The sequence below is a fragment of the Mytilus californianus genome, unplaced genomic scaffold (assembly GCF_021869535.1).
Source record: "Mytilus californianus isolate M0D057914Y unplaced genomic scaffold, xbMytCali1.0.p SCAF_1, whole genome shotgun sequence".
In the NCBI taxonomy this organism is placed as follows: Eukaryota; Metazoa; Mollusca; class Bivalvia; order Mytilida; family Mytilidae; genus Mytilus; species Mytilus californianus.
This window is the reverse complement of record NW_026262581.1, coordinates 73,676,268-73,699,572: the sequence shown is the minus strand read 5'-3', so window position 1 is coordinate 73,699,572 and position 23,305 is coordinate 73,676,268. Positions and strand designations below refer to the sequence as shown.

General features: G+C 33.2%; 1 protein-coding gene across 1 annotated transcript in view; it reads left to right on the top strand.

Moving 5' to 3' along the window:
* The first annotated feature begins 8,050 nt into the window (after positions 1-8,050).
* The window catches only part of LOC127723908 (protein Wnt-5a-like), a 67,747-nt gene continuing 52,492 nt past the window's right edge, over positions 8,051-23,305 (top strand). Inside the window, exon 1 of the mRNA XM_052230635.1 lies at positions 8,051-8,265. The gene's annotated coding sequence lies outside the window, so the exon portion shown is untranslated. The remainder of the gene's footprint in view (positions 8,266-23,305) is intronic.

Below are 23,305 nucleotides of genomic sequence, written 5' to 3'. Positions count from 1 at the left end.
AAGACAACTTTAACCTGGGACAAAATGGCGTTAAATAAAGTATCGTACATAGGTAAATTTAAATGTAATAATTTTGTTGTTAGGAGTAACATTTTTTACAAAATAAATAAATTTGTTGTTCACAGTACGAGTACAGAAGTGAAAATTTATCGTCATACTAAATACATATCAAAGGTGGTACATATTAAAAATAGTGAGACGAGATATAACACAAAATAAGTAAATATTGAATAACAGAAATGCAATAAAATTGTGGCAACAGGTCAAATAAACACGAAAGTACGATTTGAGAGTACTCGCAGTTACTGAAAGCTAGTTAAAAGCAAAAAAAAAAATAATAATAAAAAAACATGCATCCGAGACTAAAATCAATTAAAACACATCCCAGGGATTTAATGTTTTAACGCCATGGACAGTCAAAGAAGACATGACTTGTGCAATGCCAAAATAAAAGTATCGACAGGCAGTAGGATAGTTAGGATTTAACCTTATAATAAATATGTATCATGTTATATATAGATAAAGCAATCTCTAAATAGAAAACAAACGTGGATGTGTATGTATACATCCCGAAAAAAACATACGAAAAGAATACAAATTTAGTTATGTTTTAATTTATTGATTACAAAATCGATGTTAGTGCCAATGTAAACAATATTCAAAGATCTTATTACAATATTAATAAGATAACCTTTACTAATAAGTTTGTTTAAAATTTCGATGAGTTAACACGGAAGACATAGTGATTTCCGCGCTTTTAGTACAATATTGCCGTAAAATGTAGGGTGTGAAATACCGTTTTTTATAAGTTTTCTACAGGTACAGCCAAATTTACTAATCAAATCTTTGTATCTATGAAAGAATTTAGTAAATGTTTTAAGTAATTTATGGTAACGAAATCCCTGACTTATAATTTACCAGTGATGCATTGATTACGTTCGTTAAAATCTATGACATCACTATATACACACAGACATAACGAACGAGTTGGGTATAAGTTAGTCTCGATTACCCAGACGCATATATAAATATAGCGTCTGGGGTGATTAACCGGTCTGGTCAGATATTTATAGGGGGCGTAAGAAATAATTACATATAGAACATATCTATAAATAGCACTTCCGTTATCCCCAAAATAATAAAATTAACAACAGTAAGCAGTAAAGGATTTGTATAGTACTATAAAATCCTTGAAGCAGTGTACTAGTATATGTAAATGTGATTATTAAAACTGACATTCCTGTAGCTCACCCTATGTTGCCCAACTTGATAATGGGCAATTTAAATAAATAGAGACGTGATGTGAAATAAATAAGACTGCTTTAAAAACCATTTCACACGTATTCTTGTCCTCAGAGTTCTTGTATCAGTGATTTATAAACTTTTAATAAGTATCTATAGTCAAAATAAAGCTTTTGGTCGTACTTATTAATATTTTGGACAATTTTTTCGTTGATTAAGAGTACTTTTTATAAGTTTTTATCTTTTTTCTTTGTCATGATTTTTATCTAAGACTTTTATCATTAACTACTTTTCTAGCTTAAATTTCTAAACAAGGATTAAAAACTCTTATAAACGTTGATTTTCTTTGCCTTAATTTTGTACATTTTTTTAAAAAGAAAAGAATGAATTGGTAAAGAAAGGTCGAACTAGCATTCACAGACAGTGACTAGGTTCCACTCTTTGTGCTTTATTAAAGTGTTATTGAAAATTTGTGTTATTTTTAATGAAGCGTCGTTGACCACACACACTTGTCCCGCTTTTTCTACTATCAAACATGAACCTCATCTGTAAATGTTTGATGGAACACGATTGGAGAGAAGTATCTGTCAGCCTGCTCTGATAGCCTAACGCAGTTCTTCGTTACGGCAAATATGAAACAAAAACGGTAAATATGATAAAAAAAACGGATGTAACAATGTATATTTCGACCTCTAATATTACAACTTTCGGCCGGGGAGTTGCCCCCTGGTTCCCCCATTACCTGGGTGCCTCAGTCGGCGGCACCCAAACACCTGCCTCGTTTGATTCTGAGGCCTAGTTACGGCTCTGTCTAAATGTAAAAGCACTCGTCATAGGCGGATCCAGATACCCCCCTTTCGTAGGAAAAATTTGATTGATCATATAGGGAAACAATAAGCATGACTATAGCGCCGGCCCCCTTTATAACCAGTTCTGGATCCGCCACTGCTCGTGTATAGCGGATACCACGCTCTCTGTGCGCTAAGAGAGGGTCCGTAGGTGGACCGTTGTACTTAAAGCTAAATTTATGCCCTAATATGATATACCATAATTTTCTAGCGAGTCATAATTTCTCCGACCTGTATCCGGAACGGTCTATAATTCAGGACCTCCTTTATATATTTATTGTTTATTTCTTTCCATACTGAACATTACCATAATTTACCACAAGATGATAAACAAGCAACCCACAATCATTCTATTATATCATTACAGCACACCACGTTATTCTCTTATCTTCATACTATAAAAAAAACATTTTTCTCTATTTTTCATATCATATATAAAAAAAGAAGATGTGGTATGATTGCCAATGAGACAATGCTCCACAAAAGACCAAATGACACAGAAATTAACAACTATAGGTCACCGTATGGCCTTCAGCAATGAGCAAAGCCCATACCGCATAGTCAGCTATTATAAAAGGACCCGAAATTCTCTATTCTTTATTTTTTTATCCATTTTTCTTAGTTTTTTCTCATTATTGTCATGTCTGTAAATTCCTGTTATAATTTATGCTGATCTTTTCATATATTCTTTCAGATATCTGATGCACTTACCTTACAAAAAAAGCACACATCAAGTAACGTCTATGTAAAGAAAAACAAATGCTAAGAATGCAATGTAGAAAAACTTCCTTAACAACTATTACTGGCAGACCAGTGAGATCACACAATGAGCCAACTCAATTTTCATTTACAAAATTAAGCGATCTTAACTGCTACCGACAGAATAGTCTGAATGTTTCTTAACTGTTACACCATTAATCTATATCGCCTAATCCTTTTGGGAAGAAAATATTTAGGTACCAACCTTCACCTGTCTATGGAGGAAATACAGAACTTAACCAGTCATTCATGAAACCCAATACTCTTTGAATGCATGTTTGAATCATGCTCATGGAAAAGATAGAATGGGATTTATCCCACATTGCATGGTAACTTGTAAACGAAAACCAATAACTCAAAAATGTATTCTACTTCTCCAACTATTATAATATCCATCATGAATTGGCATGCAATAAAGGACAGCTTCACAAGAACAATAACTTCTCCAGTGAACCTTTATATACAATTAAAGGGATTGGTATGATTGCTAACGAGGCAACAACCCAGCAGAGTTCAAATGACGAGGATATACTCAAATATAGTCACTTCAATTGACAACTGACTATATTGTATGGAGTTTTTTTAATTTTCCACGGCCTTCAATATTAAAAAAACTCCATACAACTATAAAAGGGCCCGACATGAAAATGAGATACAATTCAAATGTGAAAACTAACTGTTTAATTGTTTATATGATTTTTAATTTGTTAATACAAATCTTAATTCTCTGACATATCTGACAACAATGTGTTTCTTGATTTTTGTTTTATTTACTTAATATACGTCTGTGTACCTTTTTTCGCTTTGTGGTTGCTGTCAAAATAAAGTTTACCCAACATTTTTGGTACTGTGATTTATTTATACTGATTGATGCTTCACTAATTTTAAAAAAGTTCTTTGAATCTTGTTCTAATAAAATTGAAGCTGTGTAAGTAAGCAAGATACAATAAAAATCCTGAACATTTAATATATATCTTTTTAATTCTTCATATTTTTCGCATAAAATCTATGTCCAGAAATCACCATTTGTTTGTCTACAAAAGAAAGTAAATATTAAAATCATATTAATTTTTGGTCACCAGCATAGCATATATGAAGAACAAATTGTTTGAAAAAAACATCATCATAGAAATATATGGTATACATTTAATATTGTCCTGAGCAAAGCTGAAGACCGCCTCAGGTGCAAGAATTTCTCGACCCGACCCTTGATGGCATTGGACTGTTTTCTGCTCTTTGGTCGGGTTGGTGTCTCTTTGACACATTCCGTGTTTCTATATTCTCTATCCAAACCATGCATGGGTCTTTCTCGTTGTTGAAGACCATACATTTGCCTATAATTGCTCACTTCCACATCATTTGAACTTGGGTGGATAGTTGTCTCATTGGAATTCATACCGCATCTCCTTGTTTGTATAATGTTGACATTTTGGTACTTTTATCTCCACTTTTTGTTTTAGTCTACATGATGACCTCTTAATCATGTTGATGTCTACTTTTGGTTATTCGTGGCATTGGGTTCACCGGTTGCTGCCTCATTGATACCTCCTTTCATTGATGCTGAATCTATAGTTTTGCAGAAAATCGAATGTTCAGTGTTTTTCTCAAGCCATGGTTTTGTTCAAAATTAAAAAAAATACAGGTTTAGATAGCCACTTGTTATCTTCCCTGACAACATTTTTATTCATTTATGAAGGTTTTTGTGTGGAAAAAATGTCTTTTAGTGCAATAAAAGTGCACAAAAAATGTATTTTTCTATTTTAAGTTGACCGGTCCAGACTTTGTTTACTAACAGTCAGAATCAGTATATGTAAATTTTTAGATAGTGAAATATGAGTTAAACGAAATTACTTTTCAAAACAACGTGTCCCACTTCTTATCTGTATAGTATAAGATAAATGCATTTTTTTTTTAAACGAGTATAAAACATTTTGACCGTTTGGTGTATGTACAAAATGGCATCTTCTAGATACACTTTGGTTTTTTTCTTCTATTTATGGTTTTGTATTGCGTTCCCTCCTTTGAATGTGTACATCATTGTGTATTTCTCCACCCCCCTTTTTTACACGTACAGTGACATATCAAGATGCAAACTCCTTTATACAGATAGATACAACAAACTAATCTTGGTTGGAGGTCATATTTCGGCGTCATAGCATTATCCATCAAGTATTTATAAAGTTAAAGATACTACATAACCCCAAAATGTATTTATAGCCGGTATACGACTGTTCGAGTGGTCCCAGTCAATACAAAAAATGCTATTTATTGTATAATTATTAACTCGTTTGCATAGCACGGATATGCATGAAAGAATATTACCACTCGGTGTATCAGGTTGCATGGAAATTTATGTTACAGTTTGTGTTGTTATATCATCTTACCAAGGTTGGATGTGCTGTTATTTTCCTTCGCGGCCATTGAAGCCATGCTGTCTGGTGTTTTCCGTGACTTGTATTTCGTCACAAAAAAATATAAATAGCTTTAAACAACAATCGATACACTCGGGCTTTACAATAATATTATCGTAATGTCATTTCTTCCGAAGTCAATAACCAACTTCTTGGTTATTCGTCTCGGACATTATCCCTAAAAACTAGCTAAAAAGCCGATACTATTCCGATTGTCATAAATTACCATTTTTATATCATTTGTCATCCAGACGCTATACTTTGAAAAATAAAGCGGATGGATGATCGAGACTAGGTATAAGTCTGTCTTAACCGTCACGGTCAAGTAAACAAAACGATAGAAGTAATAACATATACCATTTAATTTTTCTGTATCATCGTTAAAATTTGTTTTTGCTAACATAGCAATTATATTAAAGTACTTCAAAACTTGAAAGTGATAATATTTTACAATAAAAATCTATTAACATATCTTTATAATATATATGAGATACAATATAAAAATATTTAAACAATATTTTTTTTTGTCATCCAAGATTAAAACACGTTTGGTGATTATCCCGTGTGAATGAGTAGTCTAGACTTTTAAGGTCATAACAATTTTATGATAGCACAATGTATTAGTCATTTTAATAAAATTCTCAATTCACAACTGACCAGTGGATCTATGTACACAAAAAAGTAACGAGAGGTACATGTATATGATGAAAAACTAGTTTATACAAATGTCCACATCCAGAAATGAGGGTTACAACAAGTTGTCAGAATGGATACCAATGGTTCACGAACCGGTACCGGGTCTAAAAACAATGACCAACCCCCTATATCACATGATAAGCTTTAAACCGTATAGGGTGTTGATAATTTCAAGATAACAGACATCTTGAAAAAAAGAAATTTTCAAAAAGCTTCAACAATGGAGAAGAAACCTAGGTGGAATCAAAAACCATAAGTCCAAGGAAGACAGAACATCATAGACAAAAGAATAAAAGACAAACAGTCGAACACCACTTTAAAAAACCTCGCTGAATACTACAGATTGAACCCAGAATTCCGGTTTTCTGGAAGGGTAAGCAGTTTGTCATCATCTAATTGTAACCGTTTTGTAGCTTATCCAATTAAAAAAAGTGTGGTAAATTTACCTTTTATATTTTTTACAAAATCCCAATGGACTCTTCTTTTAGACTAGACAACCGATACCCAATCTTAAAACTGCCTAATATACAAAATTGTATTTAACTAACCATGAACTCACAAGCGTCAAATAAAGACGCGATAAGTGCTGTGTTGTATACTGGATGGAACAACGTAAACAAATATTTGCTTGTAACAGCTTTTTTCCATACATTCCGCCTGCAATAATCCCAATAGTAGACCTGGGTTTAGAAATACGGTCAATTGGGCCTCTCCTAGACTGTCCGCAACAGGAAGGGGTATATGTATTGTGAGGGTTTTTTTTCTGGCTACACTATTCTACTAACGTATTGAATGAGCGCAATATAAAAATGTATAGGTAAATGAGGACAAGGAAATATCTCTTACAAAAACAATATCGTTGCTTCGAATGTTATACCATGCATGCAAAGGTTTACGTTTTGGATTTGGTATTGTATGCGTATTGTGGACTACGGAACGAAGTTTTAAATATGGTAGTTTGTAAACTGATACTAAACTCAACGACAAGAGAAACGCACCACCCATAATTGGTTTCTTTGAAGTAATTTTTTTTCTATTACAAATAAAATGTAATACTTTTTTAAAAGTGATTGAAATGAGTAAAAATGTTGACACAAAATTCTGTGAAAATGAGAATTTTCTTAATCTTATTTTTTACGTACCAAAAAAACACATTTTAACATCCCAAAAAACACATGTTTCTTTACTTAAAAAAAAAAAGAAAAATGCTGCCAAATTTGTGAAACCTAATGTGGTGTGTAACTTTTTACCAAAAACAACGAAAATGACTTTGGTTTTCAGTTTCATTATCCAACTCTTGTTTAATGAACAATTTGAATTTGACTTATCTCAGACGGCCTTTGATGTATTACTTTTGAGATTGAAATTTTCATTGTCGCCACTAAAATGAAAATGTCCCTGTAAACTCTGAATTACTTTGAAGGTTATGCTTAAAATATAATATATTTCTACATATTTGTATCAAAAATTGTGTCACCTAACGTATATGGTAAGATGTGGTGTGTTATTTGTGTTGTTAAGTATATAATTTCAACGCTATAATTAATTATCATACGCGATACATTGTAAATGATTGTGGTAGCCCAATAGGATGATACTGTTACTCCTACAAAAACCACATTAAACTACAAACAAAATGTGAATTAATATAAAACCAGAAAAAATATGAATGATAATTATTTTCGCTACATCACAATGATATCAACGCGCACTAAATAACCTGCCCAATACTTTAAATCAGCAAAAGTGATATGACATCACAAATGGTGAAAGCTGGGTGTAAAAAACATCATGATTTGTTTGAAATTACGTAAATGATGTTTATCATCATTTGAAGACGTTCCCTTTCATCTATTATATTTAAATACTACAAAGTATTTCTGAATCGGACCTAATGTGGCAAATATATAAATAACATCAAATAAAATAAAAAAAATATATAAAAAAAAATCAAGAATTAAATCAAGGAACCTTTCAGCAACCAAAAATTGCTTGAATCAATACACTTACGTGGTTCGTTCGGTACACTGCAGACAGAAATTTCTGAATTTATACCCCTTAAAATGTCTTGTCGTATTCAACGAGTCATTTCCTTTGCACCATTCTCATAAGGATGTTATATAACTATAAAGATAAAAAAGATTATCTTGAACTTTTAATTTTATTTTCTTGAATAACAGTTAACAGAAATCATTTAAGAACTGTTAAAACATTAACAATATTGTGGATACACTCAGGAGAGAAAAACATTCATAGTACCTAGGCAATAGACAAAGTATTGGTTGTTACTGCAGGACGAACACGAAAAGGTAAGAAATTTGGTCTGAAAAGACGTTCCTGTGAATCATTGGCCGTGTAGTATACACGCCGCACATATACTCTGCAAAAAAAGAAACGCATAATGGATTTTTAGAATTTTAACACGTGTATTTCGAATGGAAATTTTACAATTACTAATAAATATATTCACTAAAACGTGTTTGATTGAGAAGAGGACAGTCAATTCCTTCGATATTGATGAATAAAAGTAAGTTTATCACAATTAGAGTTACTTCCGGTGCCATAAAAGTTAGTACCGTGTATGACCACCTCTCGCTGCTAAGACTGCTACGCATCTCCTCGGCATGGAAGCTATCAATGTTCTAATGTCGTTGCGTGGAATTGCTCGCCATACCTGTTGCAACATTTGTCGGAGCTGATCAAGGGTCTGAGGCCGGGGTTGACGCTGGCGCACACGTTTATCCAGTTGGTCACATAGATGCTCAATATGATTCAAGTCCGGTGATTTGGAAGGCAAAGGTATCACATTGATGTTATTCTGCTCAAGGTAGTCAATTGTTAAACGCGCTGTGTGAGGCCCAGCATTGTCCTGCTGGAATATCTCCCTCTGTCGGTCAATAACATGCATAAGGTGAGGTTGGAGGTTGGTACCTTTGAGCCGTTAAATTATCCGAAACATATACCAATTCCGTTTTACGGTCATTAGAGATAGCCGCCCACATCATGACACTTCCTTCACCGAAGCTGTCCACTTCTTGGACACACGAAGAAGCAAAACGTTCATTCATGCGCCGGAAGACACGACTTCTTTCATCATGTTTCTGAAGCATAAAACGGGACCCATCACTGAGCCAGATTCTGCGCCAGTTGCGAAATGTCCAGCCTTTCAATCTGTAGCACCATCCTCAAAACAGGTCCGAAATACGGCCTCCTGGGTCTAATGCCATGCTGTCACAGTCGATTGCGGACTGTTTGTGAGCTGATTCTTCTCAATCCTGTTGCGGCAATGGTTCGATTCCGTAGATGAAATACCCGGATGTAACGATCTTGTCCAGGAGTAGTTAGGCGAGGTGTCAAGTCCTCGGGCGTCCTTAGTACAGCCAGTCTGCTGGTATCTGTTCCAATTCTCGTGAAAAACGTAAGCAAAATTTCGCGGCGAAAAGGTCATATGCACTTTTAGCGAGTCGCAAATTTCATGTGGCAGAGAGCCAAATCAAAAGAACGGGCATTTTGAAAAAATTCATCCGAGATATGCGTTTCTGTTTTTGAACAGTATATACAAATGCAATTATGGAATAGTCTCTAAAAACCCTCGGTCAGTGGTGTAATAACAAAACATAAGAACAATCTGTAAAAACCAGTTTGAAAATTGCTTGACTAATCAGATCGGTGCTATGCACAAAAAAAAAGAAGATAAAAGACACAAAGTACCGATTTAAGGGTACTCGCAGTAAATGAGAGTTAGTTCAAATTATCCCAAACTAAAATGACAACAGGTACACCTCTCAACAAAGTTGGACTAAAAACGTCATAACATGATCTTTTTGAGTTACAGTCAAGTCAAGATATATCTTTAAAAAAAATAATAACAAAACTTTCAGAGATTTCGTAGGTCGACTTATAATTAACTTTTTGTGTAACCTATTTCGAAAATGAAAATTTTTGAATTGAAATATTTTCCAAAGATTTCTACAATGTAAGGTTTACACTTGGAACTATCAGGAATGGCACAAATGATAGAAACGTATTTGCAAGTGCAAAGAAAGAATCGTGTCTGAAATGGCTGAAATATTTGATAATGATACATGTAACCGTGTCAATAAATATTGATACACATTAATAATAACACTGTCATATAAGATGTACAGTACAAAAAAATCAACTATTATATATATCCCTCAAACAAAGGGGATAAAGAGTGGGACATTTGAAGCAAATATTAGGCATTACAAACGGTCATTTCCTGATTACTGGACGTACTTTTATTGCAAAGAGCGTGTAACACGGGGTACCAGATTTAGGTTTTTATACTATCGCAAATAACGCGGAGTAATTATATAATACATCGTACATGTAGCAAAAAAGAATCCCTTTTACAATAGTATAACTCCCCCTCTTTCGTCCCTCTTTTCCAAATGAAAATAATACGAGAAACATCGGCCCAGCAACTAAAATTTATATTTCGAATGTGTAACTGTTTTATGGGTCTTTAAGACTTTGGCTAATTGTTACAAAAATGTACTGTCACAGTGTAATATTTGCGACATGTGCCCACAATAAACATACTTTGTTTAAACCTGTTTATTTACTTTTGACTTATTTATCCCTTGTAATTTTTTATTAACTGTATTTGCATTCAGGTGTCACAGGTCAAATTTATTCGTTCATTGTGTGTTAATTTACGTTTTTTGATTGAGTTAAGCCTTCCAATTGATATTTTATAGTGTGTTTTTCTATGTTGTGATGTTATACTATTGTTTCAGAAAAGGGAGAAGGTTTGGTACCATTAAAACGTTTAATCCCGCTGCAAATGTTTGCACCTGTCCTAAGTCAGGAATCTGATTACAGTAGTTGTCGTCTGTTTATGTAGTTCATACGTGTTTCTCGTTTCTCGTTTTTATATAGATTAGACCGTTGGTTTTTCCGTTTGAATGGTTTTACAATAGTAATTTTTTTGGGTCCCTTTATAGCTTGCTGTTCGGTGTGAGCCAATGCTCCGTGTTGAAGGCCGTACCTTGACCTATAATGGTTTACTTTTATAAATTGTAACTTGGATGGATAGTTGTCTCATTGGCACTCATACCACAATAGACATCTTCCTATATTTATATAAAACGTTATAAAAAATACCAATTGATTCCAGCAACAATCAATTTGAATTAAATTTAAGCAACAAAAACATCAGCACTGATATAATCTTCGTTGGGTTTATCATAACTCTGGTCAATCTTCGTTGGGTTTATCATAACTCTGGTCCCTTAAATTGTTTTCTATTTGGTTACATTTAAGTTGTTTCCCATTTGGTTACATTTAAGTTATTTTTCATTTGGTTACATTTAAGTTATTTTTCATTTGGTTACATTTAAGTTATTTTCCATTTGGTTACATTTAAGTTATTTTCCATTTGGTTACATTTAAGTTATTTTCCATTTGGTTACATTTAAGTTGTTTTCCATTTGGTTACATTTAAGCTATTTTCCATTTGGTTACATTTAAGTTGTTTTCCATTTGGTTACATTTAAGCTATTTTCCATTTGGTTACATTTGAGTTGTTTTTCATTCGTTTCGTTGGTTGAAATAGTCTTAGTAATACGTTTGATTTTGTCATGTGTTTATGGACTTTTCATTTTTTTTAATTTACCTAGGATTTGGTATTTTTGTTAATAATTTTTTGTTGATCGAGTAATATAGTTTCTTTTTCTTTCTTTTGAGAGATGGAGAAAACGAAAAGTTCTGAAGTAAATGCGTCCTGAATGCTACTTTTTGCATTTGCACGATTTGAATATTAAAAAAGTAAAAAGGGACTGTTTATAAGCCATCTGTGTTTTCGCTAAATGGGTGTTATATTATTATAAAAAGCAATAGTCCTCCCCAAAGTGTCTTTATACTAATACTGTAAGCAGAAACATAAGTATACGGTCTAACTTAGTTTCTTAATATTCGATAAACCGAATGACGACTTCGAATAATTAAAGCACATGAAAAAAGAAAGCAAGAAGGAAAGAATAATATGCTATTTTTTCCATAATATAAGGAGAATGAACTTCACGGGAAGTCAATTTTAGAACTTACAATACCTAATGACCAAAAAGGCGACAAATATTCATATGTCTGTGTCTCGATGACTTGTTTATTGTGTACCTTCTAGATGTTATCATAATTAGCCAATGGCTTTAACAAATATGTTCTGATTAAATATTTAGACAATCCAGATTTCTTAATATTGATAATAGATGTGACTATTGACACCTGATCGTGACAACACCCTCAAGATAAGTGAATATTTGTCCTTATTCGATCAAAAATGAATCATGAAAGCCATTATTAAATTTGTTATGTAGGTAAACGGGTTATTTTTCATCTGCTCTGATAATATTTCTCTTACTTGCTCTAATTAGTTTTAATATTAAAAGGAGGAGTTTAATTAAGTCCTAAATTTTTCATCTTTATTGTATGCCACGTCCGCAACAGAGCAGGGCATTATGTTTTTTTCGGTCGGTGCATGTGTTCGTGCGTCAACTGTCCCTTACCAGGTTAAAAGTTTTGTTTATGATAGTTTTCTATGAATTTGAGATCAAATCAATTTGAAACTCAGAACACATGTTTATTATGAGATATTAAAATATATATTCAAATAAGGGTTTTAACCCAGATTTCGCGATTCCCTGAACATGGCAATTTGCCGGATAGTGTGAACAGAGCATGGTTTCCTATGGACACATATTCTTGTTTGCAAGTATTTTTGTACTGATAATCTAAGCATGTAGGATGAATTGTCTCTCCTATATAACCTCAAACCAACTTCTGTACTTTATGGATGAAGGTTGCTATGACCTTTGAACGCTGCAAAAAAAAAAAAAAACTTCCAGAAAGTATATATGATCGATAAATACATGTTTGGTCCCTTGAATTCAGAAAAAGTATTATAAATCTATCACGATTATAACATCCTTCAGAAGTTCAAAAAATAAACCCGGAGATGGAAGTAAAGTTTTATATATTAGTAAGTAAGATATGGGTAAATTATCTATTACTGTAAGACTGTTGCTCATATTTCATTTTACGCAAATACATTATCATCTTCTTTATCGCTGTAAAGTTAGTAAATAAGCCCATTCAGCTGCTGTGCCTTGATGTGTATGCAGAAAAGACATTTTGGGGAGGGGGTGGTTTAACATCACTAAGATTTCAAGATGATAAAATCAGCATGTCCATCTTTTATGGACTCAGTCTCATTGAAAATTAAAATAATTTGTACCCATGGGCTAAAACTTTAAGTATCATCTATTCTGTCATTAAAGTATCTTTATTTTTCCATATTTGAACTAAGGTAACTTAACTATAAACTATTTTTGTAGTGTTTTTATTGTTTTGCTTTTGATTGAAACCAATTTCTTTACATTATTCGTGACACATTTATTTTCTTGATACTTGAAAACCTATTATGAAGTTTTACTTTCAAAAGACCATCAGTATAAAACTGCAGCTATTTGCAAAATTCTTTCTGTTGGTCTCTCCCAAGGACATTTCTCTTGTAAGTTTACAATAAAAATCCGCCTCATTCATAAAAGTCCTTAATGGAGAGATACTCACTCACTTTTATTATACTATTAATGCCCTAAAAATTGGATATATTTTAACATTTAAAACTTCAATCAATATAAAGTAGTGTTGTATTTTGATATAATATATCAATGAATCGATTGTGATTGGTGATATATAGTAGCTTTGAGTGCAAAGATGGTACACAAAGGATGATTCCGTAAACTGTAAGCGATATATACTATTTTCTAAATTTTGTAAATAATATGACGTAACGATAGTGTCGAATTATGCATAGATTCTTACAAGGTTTTGCATGTTAAACTGTTAACTAAAAATCGACAAAATGTCATTTATCCCTTTAACCTCAAAAATGTTTTTGAATTTTTATTCTATAAAATCCTGCATATTTGTATAAATTTCATGTAAAATTTTATTTTAAATCATTATTTCTCAATATTTAGACAAAATATTTTATTTCAAAAACCATTATATCGTTGCTCACGAACGCCGATTAGTGCCACCGTAATTTTTATGTCATTTATTCGACATAGTTATTAGTATGTCGAAAAAGGGAGGCGAAGGATACCGAAGGGACATTCAAACTCCTAAGACGAAAATAATCTGACAACGCCATGGCTAAAAAAGAAACAGACAAACAACATAGAAAACCAAAGACTGAGCAACACGAACCAAACCAAAAACTGGAGGTGATCTCAGGTGCTCCGGAAGGGTAAGCAGACCCTGCTCCACATGTGGCACCCGTCGTGTTGCTCATGTAAATACAAACCTGGTGATATGTCTTATTCGGTAGGTCACATTCGGAGAAAGGGAACGAGCTCGTAGTTCCGACAACATATCCGTCGTCGTCTGAGAAACAGATATTCCATAATGGTCAACAAAACTCGTGATGGCGTCCGTAAAATTTACGAAGGGATGATTTCAACTTCACCACTTGGAACTCTTGGTTTAATAGCTTCCTTGTGAGCAGCAACCCTCTATCAAGGAAACACAAGCCCTGGAATATCTTATCAACTGGGAGATATATACTCCCGTATGCAGGCGCTGCTGAAATGTTGCTACATAGAAATGGAAAATTCACAATTGGGAAGCTGAAATCATCTCTTTTGTCGTAAAGTTCTGTTTGCAACCGACCCTTATTGTCAATTTCTAGATGTAAGTCAAGTTATGAGGCAGACTTAACTGTATCTGTTGTATCTTTTATCTCAAGTTCGACGGGATAGATGCGGTCAACATAGTCACCAAATTTTGAATTATTTAGTGAGAGAACATCATAGTATCGATATATTAACTAAAAATAGCGTGATATATGTAGTTATATCGTTTAAATGACACATTACAACGACGTTTTTAGCGACATATTATATCGTTTACTTAGTATAATGGCATACGTTACAGTTACAGGAGAGGTAATAGCATCGCTAACGTAAAGGTGCGTTTACATGATAAGATTTTCCGTTCGATTTTCCATCCGACTTGATACCGTCGCACAGGTAAATCGTACAGCGTTCTGTTCACACGATACGATTTTCCATTCGATTTTGAGCAGATTTGAACAAGTGCTTTTATTTTTCTAAACGCAGCAACTTCCGAAATTATCTATACGGCATGTAATCGGCAATTATATTATTAAAATTTAAACAAATATTATTGAATTATTGATTGGTGATTGGTTAATGATTTTTTACCAGAGGCTCCAAGGAGCCTGTAATCGCTCATCTGATTCACAGAAGTCAAGAAAAGAATTTAAAAAAAAATTCAAACTGAAAAAATTTGACAACTGAAAAAAAAGCTAAATAAAAATTGTCATTTGAAGTCTAATGAATGTTAAAACCCGTTTCCAAGGACTATTCCTCCAAAATATGATTCCATCCAGCCCAGTTTTTTTATAAATGTAGCTTTTTATACTTTTATATGAGATTTTATGTTTCTTTATTTTTATTAAGTTAAGTACATATTGCACTACTATAGTGATCGTACTGGCCGTAATAATGTTTTCTTCGTAAACCTGTAATTTCCGTGAACGGATAAAAGACCCAAGCTTGACAAAATATTTAGCACAATATAGAGTGTGATATGAGTTATAAGTTTACCTTAAATAATTTTGTTTATATCAATGGTCATTTATTCCAAATTATCAGTCTTGAAACAAAGGTGAAAAATGCAAAAAATTGTTCAGCATGTAATCTCAGACTCTGTTTTTTAAACAAACACTAATTTTGAAAATGAATTCTACACCCAACAGATTGATATCGGTGTCAACATTTAATTCTAATACTTCTCTCTTCAGATAGACGTATTATGTTTTATAAAAGACGAAATAGTCGAAATGTAACCTCCGTGCGTGAAATGTAATATCCGTTGAAGTTTTTGGTGAAGAGTGATTTCTTTCACGTACGCACTTCTGTCGAGTATGGCATGCCAAATAAACATATAAATAATTATTACGGATGGCGAATATATAAATTACAGAAAAAATACATACATTGCAATTCAGACGACATAAGGAGGCACCATGTGACACTTTTAATTTTTCACTGAATTGTTTAAGTGTAACAGAGTTGGTTTTTTTTTCATATCTAGAAAAAAACCGAACCGGGTATTTTTACATCAATATTAATGCAAGTAGATAAACCCGTTTTCAATATTCAAGATATGAAACTTTTATTAAAATATAGATCTAATAGAGAATTCAATACTATTAAAGAATGGAACTCTCTAAACAGATAACAGTTGCTTCATGCGTCTTGATTTATTACTACATGTACGTCTTTGTTTTATATGCACATGTTTTTGTGTAATTCACGTCTTTTTGATAGAGTAAGGTGGTACCTAACACTACAGGGAGATAACTCTGTAAAAATCAGCTAAACGTTTTAATTACGTTGTATTGTTAAGGAAATATTAAGCTTCTCAATGATCAAAATTAGTGTTTGTCAAACTGCTATATAACCAAAGAAATTTTTCTGATAAAGTGGTTGGTTCAAATTTTTTGAAATTTTTATATTTTAGTCAAAGGGTCAAAGTAAACATTTTGTCAAAATTTTATGAAAATTAAACGAGCCAAATTAATATTAGTCAAGGTGTTGGGTACCACCTTAAGCCACTATATTCAATTAATATTTTATAGTGCTTTTTTTCGTGTTGAAATGTCATACATATACTACTTTTTAGGTAAGGGCGAGGGTTGGCGCCTGTTAAGGTGTAATACCACCAAATCATAGTACGTCATACGAAAATAGGTCGGAAAAAATATTCCCTTGAATTTGACAGTTGTAGGTAATTGATCCTACATTTCATTGCAGTAAAACATATCTGGGTCATAAGCATATTTCTTGGGTATTTCAAAGCACCATTGTTTTTTTATTTGGGGTTTCTATAGAATATTTTGGAAACTTGAGGTTACATGGTTACTAAAGCTTGTACACAGGTTAAAAAAGGGGGAAAATTTGATTGGTTAACTTCCAGTGATGGTTATTTTCTTATATGCAATGAAATGTTATGTAAATTTTTTTCTACTGTACTGGACAGGATAAAACTTTACTCATGCCAAGTATTTCTATATTTGAAACAAAGATAAATTATGCAAATAATTTTTTTGAAAAGTGCAAATTTAACAAAGACTAATAGGGGAAAATCAATGGTGGTATTACACCTAAAACGTTCAAAACTTGCTATATTTTATCGCACCGCCGGTAAATTATCACGTTGAAATTGGTTTAACGCCGTCACGTAGTGACCCCCTATGGATCCGTAGGGGGTTAGTAAATTTCATAGGGGGTTCATGACGTCACGTCTACTGTTAATAGTGACGTCATCTATTAATGTTGTTGTGTTTTATTGTTTATTTCTCTACAAAACACAACGGAAAAAAGTCTCGCGGGCGATAAATTCGTTATACGGTTAACTACTGACCCCTACGGAACATAGAGGGTGAATAAAATCCATAGGAGATTCGGCATTCGGCCTCACCCCCTATGGATTTTACTAACCCTCTATGGATCCGTAGGGGGTCAGTAGCGAACCATATAACTTATAATATGCACCTGTCCAAAGTCAGGAGCCTGTTGGTCAGTGAATGTCGTTTGTTTGTGAGTTTCATAGATGTTTCTTGTTTCTCGTTTTGTAAATTATAGATTAGACCGTTAGTTTTACTGTTTGAATTGTTGTACACTGGTAATTTTGGGACCCTTTAAAGTTGCTGTTTTGTGTGAGCTAAAGAAGGCTCCGTGTCGAAGGCCGTACTTTGACCTATAATTGTTAGCTTAAATTCGCTGTGACTTGGATGCGTAGTTGTCTCTTTGGCACTTAAACCACATATTCTTATGTATAATGTTCACAAGTATTTATAATTATTTGTTATTTTTTTTTCAAACTTGTTTTAAATTATATATACATGTGCGAACTAAAGTAGGGTTTAAGTGTGGCATGAATATAGGAAAATAATACCTTTTTATAAAATGACGTTAAAGGTCTTCGAATCCATGATATAGTCCAGCTTGTGCAATACCATAATTAGAAAATTTAGAATAAATAAAGGGATATGAGACTTTCAATCCCTGAAAAAAATTGCCAACTCGGATTCAAGATCGCCACACGTCAAAACATTATCGGACTAGGAATAGCTAGAATGATTTGTTCTCCTTAAAAATGTCAATTCGATTTTTCAGTATTATAATGATCCCTAGCAATACTCTCAGTTCACAAATTCCCGGATCTAATTAAGTTTTACCCCGAAATGAAGAAGGTTACTTTTTTTAAATGACACGACTTTTCCAAGAGCTAAGAAAGTTTGACATAATTTTCTGATTTGGAGAATCGTCAATGGTTTCTGAGATACAAGAGGGGTTGATTCCTGATGAAGCCAGAGGCGAATTTAGGGGGTGGGGCAGGGGGCCCGCTCCCCCTTTTTGTGGGAAAAATTTGGTTGATTATATAGGGAATCACTGAAGCATACATGACTGTCCTCTAAGGCAGTCAATGGCCCCCCTCTTGATCCGCCACTGGAAGTGGTATAGATTTTATTTTTCATCCAATTTAGATGGAATTTTTTCCATTGTGTTATTCATTTTGATCCCTTTTGGAAATGTCAACGGATTTTACATATCTCATACGGTTATAGAGTTAAAAGGGTAAAATACTACTGAAAATTACACTTTGCCACACTTTTCTTATGGTATTTGATATTTTTATTTTCCAACCGAGATTAATGGGATCTTTGGCATAAAGTTCCTCACTTTCATCTCTTTTAAAAAATAGAATTAAATGCCGTATCCAAATCCTTATTGTGTCTACCTTATTACTGTGTCCACACTCTTTGTTTCAACACTTACCCAATTAACCGCGATTTCGCGGAAATCATCTAGTGTATTCTTATATCAAAGAAAATACCTCGGCTAGACGTATTATAAATGTATTCGATAATCGTTATATTAAAACATATATGTGTGCATGTCCATAGGATTTTGATTTTTGTGAAATTTTAATAAATACCAGGTACAGCTTTAACATTCTGTAAGATGTTAATACACATAATTGGGGCATGCCTGTCCGCAAGTTTTTTAGCTCACCGGGGCCCTAAGGGCCCCATGTAAGCTTATGCCATCACTTGGCGTCTGTCGTCGTCGTCGGCGTCGTCTGTCGTCGAAAACTATTTCAAAAATCTTCTCTTCTGAAACTACTGGGCCAAATACCTTAAAACTTTAACTAAATGTTCCTTAGGGTATCTAGTTTATGCATTATATCCGAAGTTTTGATCCATCGACAAACATGGCCGCCAGGCTAAAAATAGAACATAGGGGTCAAATGCAGTTTTTGGCTTATATCTCAAAAACAAAAGCTTTTAGAGCAAATCTGACACGCGGTAAAAATATTCAAAAGGTCAAGATCTATCAGCCCTGAAATTTTCAGACAAACCGAACAACACATTGTTGGATTGCTGCCACTTAATTGGTTATTTTAAGAAAATTTTGCAGTTTTGTGTTATTATCTTGAATATTATTGAAGATAAAGATAAACTGTAAACAGCAAAAATGTTCAGCAAAGTAAGATCTACAAAAAAGTTTTTATATGACCAAAATTGTCAATTGACCCCTTAAGGAGTTATTGCCCTTTAAGGACAATGTTACACCCGTTGTTTATGTTTTTTAACTTTAAAAATCTTCTCAAATGAATCTAGTATAAATTTTGTATTTTATTTCCTTGTGCGTCAAGAAACATAGACACTATGGCTAAAATGGAACATATGGGTAAAATGCATTTATTTGCTTTTGAAGAAAATATGACAGATACAATGAAAATATAAATGGCATTTTTAAGCCACTCATTAATATATATTGAAAAGGAAAAATAATCATTGACGAAAGATTTAAGCAAAAGAATAACAGGTGAGCGATACAGGCCCTTGAGAGCCTCTTGTTTTTTTAAATATATAGAAAATTATAGATAGTTTGACGAGCTCATTTTTTCATTCAAGCTGCATAAGGTAAGTTAACTGCCTTTTGTTAAAGCTTGGAGGTTACAAAAAAACATTAGATTTTATGGGCGTATAGTACAGCTAATCCTGATTGGTTGATATGTGCGCCCGTTATTTTTTGTTATTAGAACCTTCGTGGATTCTGCATTATACCAAAGGCCAAATAAATTATTTTCCTTAGCCCTAACGGAACTGAGATGTCTTTTAAACGCTAGGATGAGACACGTATTTTTAAGTGCAAAAGTGATAGACATGGGAGATAAGTACAAATTACGCTCAGAAAAGCTACGCGAACCTCTATTTTTTGGACCAAAAATTACTGTCCTAATAACTTTTCTTTAATTCTAGCAAGGTTTCGTTAAAAAAATCAACTTTCTATAGACTGTATCTCGGAAAAGGCTATCATTGTCGCCTATGGGGAAATTAATTGTTTATTTCAATCTGGAAGAACACTATAATGGCATACTTTATAGAATTAATTAACTATGGCAGGGGCACCAAACCCGAGGTGTCTTACGTGTATACACAACCAGTTTAAGGTTTTCTTTTGTATTTAATTTAATTTATGCAGACCTATCTGCATGCATACAGACGGGCCACGTGGTTATATTCAATATGTAGTTTTTATTTATTTTTCTCTACAAGCGGACAATTTTATTTCCAAAAACGTAGATACAAAAATATTATCTACAAGTGTAGTTCTAATTTTAAAAACTGTGGCGTTTTAATGTTTATATACTATTGTAGCTATGTATATTGTTTTTTTGTGTATTATTTGTAAAAAATAATGATATACATTGTATTAATAAGTTCATTGTGAGCTCTTTTAATGGGAATAATAAAACATCCTCCTTTAAACGTTTTGTCGATTACCACTGTGCCTGAAGTGAAATAATTATAAATAGATATCAGAACGCGGACGTGATAGAAAGCCTATATAATTTAGTACATTGACTAGACGGAAACCGGGAAGGAAATAAGATGAGTTAAAAGTTAAATATTGCAGTAGCTAGTAAGTTACGCCAGGATTTATGTATTATTTACGATCATCTTAACTTACGACGGCTTTGTGAAACGGCTGTAAAACCTACGATTTATTTACGATGGACGTACGATGCCACGTAGACTTACGAAGGCTTTGTGTAACGGTGGCAAGGTTTATGTCATGAACAAAAGATGACACTGTTCCCTTTACGAAATAAACACGTTTAGAATGATGTGAAAGTCGGAATATTGTCGATTAGAATTATTTTCTTGATTTTTTCAATCGACTAAAAATCAGTTAGTCGATTAGGCGTTCACACGATCCGATTCCAGTTAAAAAGTCGAATGGAAATAGCGTACGTTTCGATTTCAAAACGACGTTTCGACTTGACATTCGACTTCAGATTTTAGTGTTCACACGGTACGATTTTAGTCGAAAGCAGGTGCATAGGTAAAAATCGAATGAAAATCGAATGGAAAATCGTATCGTGTGAATGCACCTTAAAATGTTATTTTTCGCGACGTCAAACTGACATATTGAAAAAGATGCATTTTTCGACTGATTTTATAACATGAAACATAATTTCGAAATAGCATGTCGATTTAACGAGATAATATATATCTTTATTAATTAACTACACTGTTATTGGACTAAATATGATGAAAACTGCCTATGCAATATAAAGGTGTCTACTCGGCCAATACAGAATAACTCGGCCAATATAGATTTTTTTTCTGTATTGGCCGAGTTCTGATCCGGCCAATACAGGATTTCGGAACGTCTCTAGTTTTTAGATCGAAAGTCACGATAAACACAAACTGAAAGTAAACAGTTGTTTGGAAGACGCAGTTTTCATTTACTCACCATAAACATGCTGAAACGTTCAGTAAGGCATATATTTCAGGCTTAAGACGGTCACATTCATTTAAAAAGCATTTTGAAAGCAGACGATGGAATTATTTCAGGTTTGGGAAACGAATAGATTATCACAAAGTTCATTTCTTGTCGACCTCATAATTTCACGATGGTACAAATCGATTAACTGTTTACTTTCGCTTCTCATGTTTTGTAAACTGTCATTTATATTTAAACCCGAACCAGGCATATGCATTCTGGAAGGGTGACCTGTAATTGTGCAAATCTTCGTTCTTTGGTCAGTTGGCTTATGGATAGTTGTATCATTTTCAACTCCTACAGTTTGTTTCTGCATAACACATGCAATGGCAGTACCTTTCCAATAACTATTTATGTGTTGTGTCTAAATTTAAATTGTAACACTTTATAGTGACTGGAAAGGGTAGAAAAATTCATCAGATGAGAAAATGCTGAAGACACCTGGAAACAACACCAGATCATTAGATAGAGCATCTTATAAAAAGAAACTGAGATTTGGATAGTTCCACTTCAAGGTAAAAATGTTTATCTCTTGTGAAATGAAATAAAAAAAATATTGTAACACTGTAGTTAATTAATAAAGATACTATTACGTGTATTTCTGTATTGGCCTTGTTATTGGTCCTCGGCCAGCTGTATTGGCCTTCGGCTTCACCTCAGGCCAATACAGCAAGCCTCGGACCAATAACAAGGCCAATACAGAAATACTCACGTAATAATATCATATTATAACGTTATAACGTGTCGCTAAAATTATATCTTTAACTCGTTATAACGACATGGTATGTCGAATAAACGACATTTTTTTCGGTGATACTAAACAGATTCCGTAGTTGCTAAATTAATTGATTGTTGCCTGTTAACTGTCCTGTAGGAACTATTTTAAGCATATTCAGGACGAGAACAAATAAACAATTAATAAAAAAGAATTCCCTTCAAAGTAGGTCGGACAGGAGTAAAGGTTGGAAATTTGAACTGTCAATTGAAAATAAGGGCATGTTTGACAGAGGGAAAATCTGAAACAAAAGAACAAAAAAGAACATACAATAAACTGACTATAACAATACTAAGGAAACCATAAATGCACTTAATCTATACTGATATAGATAAACAATTTAGTCTATGTTCAAATTGTAAATAATAGTATTGATTTTAAAAACGCAAATACACAAGACGAAATGATTTACGCATGCGAGAGTTTATAGTGGTAAGGTCTATTAAGTCAAACTGAAACACAATCATTCTAAAGTAGGTGATTTTAAAGTATATATGGTCTTTATACTCTGTAATATTTAATTGTAAAAGATACCAGTTGCAGGTTATAACGCATCTGTCAAATAACATGTGTCTTGTCATCAATGTTAGCAAAATATTGTACCCAAAACTAAAAAGACTCATGCATCACGGTTTCAATTTACTATTTAAAAAATGG